Source organism: Jaculus jaculus, chromosome 1 (assembly GCF_020740685.1).
Source record: "Jaculus jaculus isolate mJacJac1 chromosome 1, mJacJac1.mat.Y.cur, whole genome shotgun sequence".
Classification (NCBI taxonomy): Eukaryota; Metazoa; Chordata; class Mammalia; order Rodentia; family Dipodidae; genus Jaculus; species Jaculus jaculus.
The window spans coordinates 172,430,267-172,442,706 of record NC_059102.1 but is presented as its reverse complement, the minus strand read 5'-3'; the positions used below and the strand labels follow the sequence as shown (position 1 = coordinate 172,442,706).

At 41.9% G+C, this 12,440-nt stretch overlaps 1 pseudogene; it reads right to left on the bottom strand.

Moving 5' to 3' along the window:
• Nucleotides 1-2,247: 2,247 nt before the first annotated feature.
• LOC101605268 lies at nt 2,248-10,522 on the bottom strand (annotated as a pseudogene).
• Nucleotides 10,523-12,440: the final 1,918 nt, after the last annotated feature.

The following is a 12,440-nucleotide window of genomic DNA, read 5'->3' as shown; positions in this document are numbered from 1 at the left end:
AATGCTAAAAGAATGGTTTATGACAGAAACAAGTAAAGTTATTAGAAGGAATCAGATCTGGTGTTACACTACATGAGGTCACCATAATGAACAATACCCATTACATAGTTAATGAAGATCTGAAAGAGAATAACTAAGAAATGATGACAATCAGTAAACGTTAATCAACCTGATTTGATCAAGGCACACTGATATATACGGGTTGAATTATCACCCTGAACAATTAATATATACTGACCACTAAATAAAGCAAAAGTGCATTACTGCCTTGATAATCACAATGAGCTTACCCATCTGGCTTTTAAATATATTTCCCAAGGTTCAAAAGAAACAGGCCAAAGAAAAATAATAATAAAAGACCTACACATAGATGGGGATGAGACATCAGGCTGGTTCATAAGTAGTAAAAAAGCCTTTCCATTCATGGGTCTTTAAATTATCTGCCTACTGTGAAGATCCAACTGCCATGTTCTCAATTCAGCTTGATTAGAGTGGTAGCAGTCCCATGTCCCTAACAACAGTTATCCTCCTCTCAGATTAGGGTAATGATACAAATTAGTAGCATGGTATATTTTTTTCTGATAGCATGGTAGTGAGTTTAGGACTGACCCACAGAAACATGGATGCCACCTTGCCTTCCCTGACCTGACCAATACTCAAATCTAATCTGGTTTCACCAAGAAAGCTACAAGTAACAACCTCCTAATCACTCCTTAACAACACCAACAGCAACAGCTTCCTAGTTCTTCCTCAGTTTCAGGGCTTTAGCCCCTGCAGGTAGGCTCTTATCAGTAGTGTTCTTGGGCCCATCAACCAATCAGTTTTCTTCCTACACACCTAAGCTTGATAGTGAAGCTCATTCTAATAGAATGCCTGGTTCTCATAAATTGTCAAAGACGTGTGTGTAAGCTTCTTCACCTCTTTTTGCCTTCTCCAATGATGTCTTTCCTGGAGGGAGACTTTTCCCTATGTGAGGGAGTTCCTCCACGTTTCCTCTCCCTTTCCCTCACTAACTGGGAACTTCTTTTGGCTTAGGTGATTTCTTGCTTTGCTGTCCCATGTATCTTAACTGTCCCTAAAATAAATCTCAAGTTATCATTTTATAAAAGAAAGAAAAAGAAAGGAGGGAGGGAAGGAGGGAGGGAGGGAGGGAGGAAGGAAGGAAGGAAGGAAGGAAGGAAGGAAGGAAGGAAGGAAGGAAGGAAGGAAGGAAGGAAGGAAGGAAGGAAGGGGAGGGAGGAATGGAGGAACAAAGGAAGGAAGGAAGGAAGGAAGGAAGGAAGGAAGGAAGGAAGGAAGGAAGGAAGGAAGGAAGAAAGAAAGAACCTATCTTTTTTTTTAATTTTGATTTTTCTAGGTAGGGTTTACTCTGGCCCAGGCTGAGCTAGAATTCACTATATAGTCTCAGGGTGGCCTAGAACTCACCAGGATTCTCCTACCACTGCCTCTGAGTGTTGGGATTAAATGTGTGGGCCGCTCCTGGCTAAGAAATCCATCTAAAAAAATAAAGAGAAAACACGAAAAAAAAATCCATGCAAATTTATCACATCCAATGGAAACCACTAAAAATTCTTTACAGGAACAGAGCCATTCATACTATCCACCAGAAGTAATGAGCACACATGCCCAAACAAGAGACTCATAAAGTTAACAAGCTTTTAATTGTTCATCTTCAGTGACTTCACTGGCATTTTGATTTTTATCATGTTCTTGATCAATAAATACTTGGAAAGTATTTGAATATATTTCCATATATTTTCCTATTTTCCATTATTGTGTATTGTCTATCCATTCATTGGCCTATTTAAATATTTTTAGTCATGAAAGTTAATCCCTTCATTGACAAATGTGGATAAGGTATCACTCCTTGCACACACATCAAGTATTTTCTATTATTCTGTTATTTTCCCTTTAATATTCCTTGTAGCATCCTTTCTTAAGCTTTGCTTCCTGCCTGGTTTCAGAAATGACTAATACATTCAAGAGTCTGTAAACATTCATCTAAGCTTTCGTCTACCAGCATACACTCACATTTGTATTTTCAATCCATTTCTCAGGGTGGGGGGTTAGGTAAGACATTCAGCTGTCATAGAAAACAAGTCAGAGGAAAAATAGACCTAAGAATTTCTCAGTTGTTCAAATGATCTGTGAATAGGTGAAATGAGAACCATCATTAAGCCTGTGATTCCTACTCTGATGTTATTTTTAGGTATATTTTGCACCATCTTAGATGTAATACACAGACTCTCAAACACCCAACAGAAAGTGTTTCCTTTCCAGATTTCTCCTGAATGCATATTTCATTTCCCTGTTCCTTAGGCTGTAGATGAAGGGGTTCAACATGGGGGTCACCACAGTATAAAATACAGAAATCACTTTATTGATATCCAGAGAGGAACTTACACTAGGTCAAACATAGATAAAGAAGAGGGTCCCATACATGATGGATACCACTGCCAGGTGAGAAGAACAGGTGGAGAAGGCTTTCCTCCACCCATCTGCAGTCTGGATCTTCAAAATGGCCACAAGGATGCAGATGTAAGATACCATGATGATCAGACCACTGACCACTCCTACTGCTCCAGCCAAGAAACCAGTACCACTTTGTTGACCCAGGTGTCAGAACATGCCAGGGAAACTAATGGGGATTGTGATAGTTAAGGTGATGTCAACTTGATCTGTTTAGTAATCCATAGAAATACCTTTTGGGTGGGTCTCAGAGGTTGCTTCCAGGAAGGATCAACTAAAGGAGGAAGTCCTTCCCCCAGAGTGAGCCCTCTCCCCAGAGCAGGCACCCCACTCAGAGGGACCTCATATAAGGAAGCTCTGGGTGAAAAGAGTCCCTTCCTTCCACTTGGCTGCAGGAGCTGCTTGCTGCCTTCTAATGTGATTGAAGATCAGCATGGACTGAAGATCAATATGAACTGAAGACCCATGTGGACTGAAACCCAGTGTCTCTTCAGGAAGCTGACAGGCCTTCTGACACCATCTGTAGTGTGGGATCAGGACTTTTGAGGCATCTGGCCACATGGACTGAGCAGCTACCTGGTTCTGTGACTCTCAGGCCTGCAACTGCAACTGCTATTGGACTACCATGAGATAATCCAGTAAATTCCCTTTTTAAAATATTTATTCTAGCAGTTCTGTTCCTCTAGAGAACCCTTTTAATACAGATTTTGGCATCAGGAGTGGTTCTAGAGAAACAAAATTGTAAGGAAGTGACAACCACTCTGGAGTCACTGGTACAGTATATGCACATCAGGGGATGGGAAATAAATCTATGCAAAATTCAAGGACCTTTCACCTCAGTGAAATTTCTAGGAATTCAGTGGTGTGGGGCATGCAGGGATATTCTTTCTAAGGTGAAGGATAAGTTGTTGCATTTGGCCCTTTCTACCACCAGGAAAGCAGCACAACATCTAGTGGGCCTATTTGGATTTTGGAGATAGCACATTCCTCACTTGGGTGTCTTACTCAGTCATATATACCAAGTGACTTGGAAAGCTTCTCATTTTCAGTGGGGCTCAGAACAAGAGAAGGCTCTTCAACAGGTCCGGGCTGCTGTGCAGGCTGCTCTGTCCCTTGGGCCATATGATCCACCAGATCTGATGGCACTTGAGGTTTCAGTGGCAGACAGTGATGCTGTTTGGAGCCTTTGGCAGGAGCCCATAGGTGAATCACAGCAGAGGCACTTGGGATTTTGGAGCAAGGCCCTGCCATTATCTGCAGACAATTATTCTCCATTTGAGAGACAGCTCTTGGCCTGCTATGGGGCCTTAGTGGAAACTGAACATTTGACAATGGGCCATCAAGTTACTATGCGACCTGAGCTGCCCATTATGAGCTGGGTGTTATCTGACCCACCAAGACATAAAGTTGTACATACCCAGGAGCAGTCCATCATTACGTGGAAGTGGTATATACATGATTGGGCTTGAGCAGGCCCTGAAGGTATGTGTAATAAGTTACATGAGGAAGTTGCCCAAATGCCTATGGTTGCTCCTCCTGTTGCAATGCCTTCTGTCCCCAAGCATGCACCTATGGCATCATGGGGTGTGCCCTATGATCAATCAACTGACTGAGGAGAAGAGGACTAGGGCATGGTTTACAATGGTTTAGCACATTATGCCGGCACCTCCCAGAAATGAACAGCTGCAATATTTCAGCCCCTTTCTGGGACAACTCTGAAGGGCTGTGGTGAAGGGAAGTCTTCACAATGTGCGGAACTTCGGGCAGTACACATGGTTGTGCATTTTGCTTGGAAAGAAAAATGGCCAGATGTGCTGTTATACACTGATTCATGTGCTGTGGCCAATGGTTTGGCTGGATGGTCTGGGACTTGAAAGGAGCACAATTGGAAAATTGGTGCAAAGGACATTTGGGGAAGGTGTATGTGGATAGAACTCTCTGACTGGACAAAGGATATAAAGACACTTGTGTCCCATCTTAATGCTCATCAGAAGGTGACCTCATCAGAGGATGACCTTAATAATCAAGTAGATAAATTGACCCATTCTATGGATAGTGGTCAACATCTTTCCTCAGCCACCTCTGTCACTGCCCATTGGGCCCATGAAAAAAGTGGCCATGGTGGCAGTGATGCAGGCTATGCATGGGCCTAACAACGTGGACTTCCACTAACTAAGGCTGACCTGGCTACGGCTACTGCTGAGTGCCAAATTTGCCAGCAGCAGAGACCAACTCTGAGCCCCCGATATGGTAGTATTCCTTGGGGTGACCAGCCAGCAACCTGGTAGCTGGTTAACTACATTGGACCACTTCCATCATGGAAAGGGCAGCATTTTGTCCTTACAGTAATAGACACTTATTCTGGGTATGTATTTGCTTTTCCCACAAGTAGTGCTTCTGCCAAAGCTACCATCCATGGGCTTACAGAATGTCTTATCCACTGTCATGGCATTCCACGCAGCATAGCTTCTGACCAAGGAACTCACTTCACCACCAAGGAAGTATGGCAGTGATCATGGAATTCACTGGTCTTACCATTTGCCCCACCATCCTGAAGCAGCGGGCTTGATAGAATGGTGGAATGGCCTTTTAAAGAAACAGCTACAGCACCAACTAGGTGGCAATATATTGGAGGGCTGGGGGAGTGTCCTCCAGCAGGCTTTATATACTCTGAATCAGCATCCTATATACAGTATTGTTTCTCCTATAGCACGGATTCATGGGTCCAGGAATCAAGCGGTGGAAATGGGAATGGACCACTTACCATCACCCCAAGTGACCCATTAGCTAAATTTTTGCTACCTGTTCCTGCAACCTTATGGTCTGCTGGCCTGCAAGTCTTGATTCCAGAGGTGGGAGTGCTTTTGCCAGGAGACATGAAGAACATTCCATTTAACTGGAAGCTAAGACTTCCCCCTGGTTGCTTTGGGTTCCTAATGCCCTTGAGTGAACAGACTGAGAAAGGAGTTACAGTGATAGCATGGATGATTGATCCAGATAACCAGTGGGAAATTGAACTGATTCTCCACATTGGACATAAAGAAGAGTATGTCTGGAGTGCAGGAGATCCTTTAGGGAGTCTCTTAGTGTTAACATGCCCTGTTATCAAAGTCAATGGACGATTGCAACAACCCAATAGAAGTAGTGTGATTAATGGCCCAGATCCTTCAGGAATGAAGGGATGGGCCACCCTTCAAGGTAAAGAACCAAGACCTGCTGAGGTGCTTGTTGAAGGTGGAGGAAATACAGAGTGGGTAGTAGAAGAAGGCAATTACAAAGACCAGCAAAGGCCAAGTGAAAAGTTGTGGAAATGAGTATTGTAATTGCAAAGTTTCTGTCCTACCTTGATACAAAGTGTTTGTACATATCTACACCAACATTAAGATTATATCACTAGCTAACTGTTGAATTTATATTAGACCTATTATCTTAGAGACTAAGCTTTGTGTTGGGGGGAAGATTTTGTGGTTCTGGTTGTATGCAGGATATACCATGTCAGGTGGAATTAGGATCTTGTTACTGTTTTCACTTGGAAGTTAAGTATGATGTAAGGAGATATTATTTGGAGCCAAGTTCACAAGGGTTGGACTTATGATAGTTAAGGTGATGTCAACTTGATCTGTTTAGTAATCCGCAGAAATCCCTTTTGGGTGGGTCTCAGAGATTGCTTCCAGGAAGGGTCAACTAAACGAAGAATTCCTTCCCCCAGAGTGAGCACTTCCCCCAGAACAGAGGGGGGCTTCATATAAGGAAGCTCTGTGTGAAAAGAGCTTCTCCTTCCACTTAGCTGCTGGATCTGCCTGCTCCCTTCCAGCATGGATTGAAGACCAGCATGGACTGAAGACCAGAATCAACTGAAGACCCATGTAGGCTGAAACCCAGCAGCTCCTCAAGAAGCCTCCAGGCCTTCAGGCACCATCTGCAGTGCTGGATCTGGACTTCTGAGGCACCTGGCCATGTGGACTGAACAGCTACAAAGATCCTTGATTCTTGGGCCTGCAATTGCTATTGGACTACCATAGGCTAATCCAATAAATTTCCTTTTTAAAATAATTCATTCTAGCAGTTCTGTTCCTCTAGAGAACCCTGACTAATACAGGGATATATCACAAAAGCAGTTATTGCTGATATTTAGACCACCAAAGGGCAAGGAAAAGGTTAAAGTTATATGAATCACAGTGCCTATCAGAGCTATGGCATAAGGCCCAAGAACCAGCAGCACACAGACATGTTGTGACATAATGAGTGTTTACAGCAAGGGTTTACAGATGGCTCTATGTTGATCATATGTCATGGCAGCCAAGAGGAAACACTCAACTGCCATAAACAGAACAAAGAAGAAGCAAAGAACAGCACAGCCCACAAAGGAGATACCTTTTTTCTCTGCAAAGATATCGCACAGCATCTTAGGTGTGATGCAAGAAGAGGAACAAATGTCTACAAAGGATATGTGGCTAAGAAAAAAGTACATAGGAGTGTCCAATCTGGCATCAACCCACATGAGGGTGATCATGCCCAAGTTACCCCCCAGTATGACAAGATACACAAAAACAAAGATGATGAAAAGTACAATCTTCTGGTGGACATGATCTGTGAGGCCCAAAAAGAGAAACTCATTCACTTCAGTCTGATTCTTTCCTTCCGTTGATTGCTTGGACTCTGTCATAAAAAAGAATATTCATTACAAATATTAATCAAGAGCAACTACAAGTGGTAATTTAAACCAATAACAGGTTATCTCAAATGGGTCTATGACAAACAATTAGACAATAGTGTTGAACTTGAAATCATATTTATAGCTATTATATGTGGGCAGCTACACAAAAGTTCTATATAAATTTATACAGTTTACCCTTTTACTTGGATTCTGTACCCCTTACCATTGAGAAATGTCCTGCTAAATTATCCAAACTACCTTAAATTATAAAATTATACCAAAAATGTAAATTGATCTACACTTTTCATCTTACTATATGATAGGATAGTAAAACCCATGTCTGTATACCTCTTGGAAATTTTGAAAATATTACCAATATTAGACATCAAGGAAAGGCTACACAAATGGGTCTTACTCTTAGGAATGCTAAGTAACATAAGAATATTTATTAGTACACAATTTATAAATGAGGTATCAGTGTACTTCCTCTTACCAACCATAAATGGATGTGGGAAACACACTTAGTATAGATGTTTTTCAGTAGTAGAAATTAGAGAGAGTTTTTCATTTTCATAAAGACCAGCCAAAAATAGATTAGATGGATTTATGATATGATGAAAGGAAACTCAAAAGAGGTATCAAGGAGAAGGATATAAGGTGACATATTGAGAAGAAAGGGAAGAGGGGGTACAAATTTACCCCAACTGTATTATTTCAATGAAAGAATATGATGTTATGGAAGAAGATGAGAGGACAAGAAACCTGATGAATATTGGCAGCAAATTATTGTGGAAATTGCATAGAAGATGAAGCACCTGCAAAACTGAAATAATATAAAATTGTTTATACAATTTTCTATATGTTTGTGAACTTCAAAGGGGCAATTATTGTGATATCCAATCACTAATATCAAATTTATTAATAAAGATATGAAGTGCCAAATGTTTAATGTTATGTTCATGGAAAACCCTTGAGAAAATTACTTTTGTGTGACTCAGTCAAAGAAGAGAAAGTTAAACTCTTCAAAATTCCTAGAAGACCAGTATAAAGGATAACCTATATGACAATGTGATTTACACAGACCCAAGTTACAGAATTATTAATAAATGACTTTCCATATGTATTTTTATGGGATTTAGATAACTCCATCTACACGAATTATGATTATTTTATTGGTATCCTTGTGTTAATGTGATATGGGCATCTTTTCAGCAATTACAAAGCCAATTCCATGTTTTTAATGAGTATTTTCCATTGCAAAAGTGGTTTGTTCTTCCTTTATTTGTTCATGCTCATGCAAATATGTCAGCATAAGTGTGTGGGGGAAATGGTGTTGCAGTCAGGTTCACATTGCTGGTAGAAATCACCCAACCAAGAGCAGCTTGTGGGAATAAAAGGTTTATTTTGGCTTACAGCCTCAAGGGGAAGCTTCATGATGGCAGGGGAAAACAATGGCATGAGCAGAGGGTAGCCATTACCCCCTGGCCCACATAAGGTAGACAACAAGAACAGGAGAGTGTACCAAACACTACCATGGGGAAGCTGGCTATAGCACACATAACCCCCAACAATACACTCCCTCCAGGAGGCATTAATTCCCAAATCTCCATCAGTTGAGAATCTAGCATTCAGAACACCTAAGTTTATGGGGACACCTGAATAAAGCCACCACATTCCACCCCTGCCTCCCCTAAACTGATATCCATACATGATGTAAAATACAATGCATTCAGTCCAACCTTAAAAGTCCCAATAGTTTTTATCAATCCCAATGCTGTTCAAACATCCCCATAGCCCATAATACCAAAAATAAATAAATAAATAAATAACCTCAAAAAACCCATAGTGGCACAGAAAAAGCATGCACACTGCAAAAGAGGGCATTGGGCACAGCAAAGAAATATTCAACCAACACAAGATTTAAAACAACCAGGACAAACATCAAACTCCAAGTCTAACAACTCTAGTCATTGAAAAATCTCCAAGTCTGATAATTCTAACCAGCAACAAGTCTCTGGAGTTCCAATTCTGCCCTTCTAGCTAGGCTACTCACAGTCCTAGATAACTTCATCTGGGGCTGGCTGCTCTCCTTGGCAGCCATCTCATGGTCCCAGCATCTCCACTGGGTCTCCCCTGCAACTCATGGTTCATCCTTATGGACCCACAGGATCTCCATGCAGGCATCCAGCAAACCTGCTTCACACTGCCCATGGTCATTTCCAAAACACAAGACTGTGTTGCAAACTCAAGATCCTCTCTTTCCTGCATTTCTTATACTCCACAGTACCAGGTAGGGTGCCCATTTGTTAATCGAAGGAAGGGAGAATACATCAGACTTTGAAGAACAAGACACTCCTTGAGCACTCAGGCCCCTTCCAAGAAGTCTATATTTTTTCCTGTTGCCCCAGTCCAGGTCAGCTGGCCCAATCTCAAAGGCTGTAATCTCTCAATTGCAGCTGAATGGGCATCAGTTCACCCAACGATTTTTCTTTCTGTGCCATATCACTCTGCTCATACCAGTTCATTTCTACACAAAGCAACCCTGCACAACCTCTCAGGACACAGGTATAACAGCAAGCATTTCACGCAAACTGCCTCTAGCCCAACCCAAGCAAAGCTCTTTCTCACCCTCATAACCCAAACCTCACAGTCCATAGTTCTTACTACATTCACATCTTTTAACTCTGGCCAGAATAGTCCATCAAGCTGTACTTACAGCACTGCAATAAGTCTCTTAGTACAAGGTTTCAAGTCCTTCCACACTCTTCTTGAAAATCAGCTCCAAAAGGTCAAAGACACACAGACAGGTGTCTAGCAGCAATCCCACTCCTCGGTGCTCTTTACTGTTGCAGTCAGGTTCACATTGCTGGTAGAAATCACCCAACCAAGAGGAGCTTGTGAGAAAAAGAGTTTATTTTGGCTTACAGGCTCAAGGGGAAGCTCCATAATGGCAGGAAAAATGATGGCATGAGCAGAGGGTGGACATCACCCCCTGACCAACATAAAGTGGACAATAGCAACAGGATACTGTGCCAAACACTTGCAAGTGGAAACTGGCTATAACACCCATAAGCCCACCCCCAGCAATACACTGCCTCCAGGAGGCTTTACTTCCCAAATTTCCATCAGCTAGGAACCTAGCATTCAGAACACCTAAGTTTATGGGGGATACCTGAATCAAGCCACCACAAATATGTAATACAAACTGTGCCTTACTTTTAGCCTAATTGTGATTTCTGCATTCTTTAGTTAGTTATTTACTTATTTTCTTATTTACTTATTTTAATATAAGTCACTTAATGATGCATAAAGTGAGGAACAGGATGATGTCCATGGTTTTTCCACAGCTAATATTTTATGATCTTCGAATTTATCATGGACATTCTGTTTGTCCATCTCTAACTCTCTATCACACGCACAAATATTTGTATTTTTCATTGATAAATAAAAATGTACATCTTTCTCATGTTAAAATTATTATGCTTGGAGACTTACTGGTAAGCAAGTTGTTGCAGTCAGGTTCGCATTGCTGGTAGAAATTACCCAACCAAGAGCAGCTTCTGGGGAAAAGAGGTTTATTTTGGGTTACAGGCTCAAGGGGAAGCTCCACGATGGCAGGGAAAACGATGGCATGAGCAGAAGGTGAACATTATTCCCTTGCCAACATAAGGTGGACAATAGCAACAGGAGAGTATGCCAAACACTGGCAAGGGGACACTGGCTATAATACCAATAAGCCTGCCCCCAATAATACACTGCCACTAGGAGGCATTAATTCCAAAATCTCCATCAGCTGGGAATCTAGCATTCAGAACACCTAAATTTACAGGAGGCACATGAATCAAACCACCATATTCCAACCATGAAGCCATAAACTGATATTCATACATGATGTAAAATACAATATATTCAGTGCAACTTTAAAAGTCCACATAGTTTTTATCAACCCCAATGATGTTCAAACATCCCTATAGTCAAAGATCTTTTAACTGAGTCATACTAACTGAAAAACAACCCCCCAAAAAAACCATAATGGCACAGAATAAACATTCACACTACAAAAGATGGCATTGGGCATAGCAAAGAAATACTCAAGCAATACATGATTTAAACAGGGCAAACACCAAACACTGTAGCTCCAAGTCCAACAACTCTAGTCAGTGACAAATCTCCAAGTCCGATAATTCTAACCAGCACAAGTCTCTGGAGTTCCAATTCTGCCCTCCAGCTAGGCTACTCACAGTCCTGAAAAACTTCATCTGGGCCAGCAGCTCTCCTTGGCAGCCATCTCATGGTCCCAGCATCTCCACAGGATCTCCACTGCAACCCATGGTTCATCCTCATGGCCCCATGGGTTCTCAATGCAGTCTTCCAGCAAACCTGCTTCACACTGCCCATGGTCATTTCCAAAACACAAGACTGTGTTGCAAACTCAATGACCCTCTCTTTCCTGCATTTCTTATACTCCACAGTACCAAGTAGGGGCCCAATTTGTTAATCCAGCGGGGAATAAAGCAGACTTTGAAGAACAGGACACTCCTTGAGCACTCAGGCCCTTCTTAGGCCAAGGTTTCAAATCCTTCCACATTCCTCTTGAAAATCAGCTCCAAAAGGCCAAAGCCAAACAGGTGTCTAACAGCAACCCCACTCCTTAGTACCACTTTACTATTGCAGTCAGGTTCGCATTGCTGATAGAAATCACCCAACCAAGACCAGCTTCTGGGAAAAAGAGGTTTATTTTGGCTTACAGGCTTGAGGTGTTGCTCTACGATGGCAGGGAAAATGATGGCACTGGCCAACATAAGGTGGACAATAGCAAGAGTAGAGTGTGCCAAACACCAGCAAGGGGACACTGGCTATAAAACTGATAATCCTGCCCCTAACAAGACACTGTCTCCAGGTGTTAATTCCCAAATTTCCATCAGCTGGGAACCTAGTATTCAGAACAACTAAGTTTATGGGGGACACCTGAATCAAATCAGCACACAAGTGAAATAGGAACCTCACTAACAAACCTGAGAAACAAAAGGCAAGATAATAAACAATAGACTTGTTTTTTTTTTTTTTTGTTTTTTTTTTGCAAGAGCCAAGATCTGTAAACAAATGTAGTAAGCCAGGTACAATTCCTCTGCAGACGCAATACTAGAAGTGCTGATCGTCATTCATAATAACCCAGCCCAGCAAGACCAGGGAGAGCCAGCCGGTGGAAACTATGGAAGAGCTTCTTCCCACACACATCAGCCATGCAAAGTCAGAAGAACCTGCAGGAAGACAGCAAGGATGAGATAACCTCCCCAGAAAACAGAACAGGCAA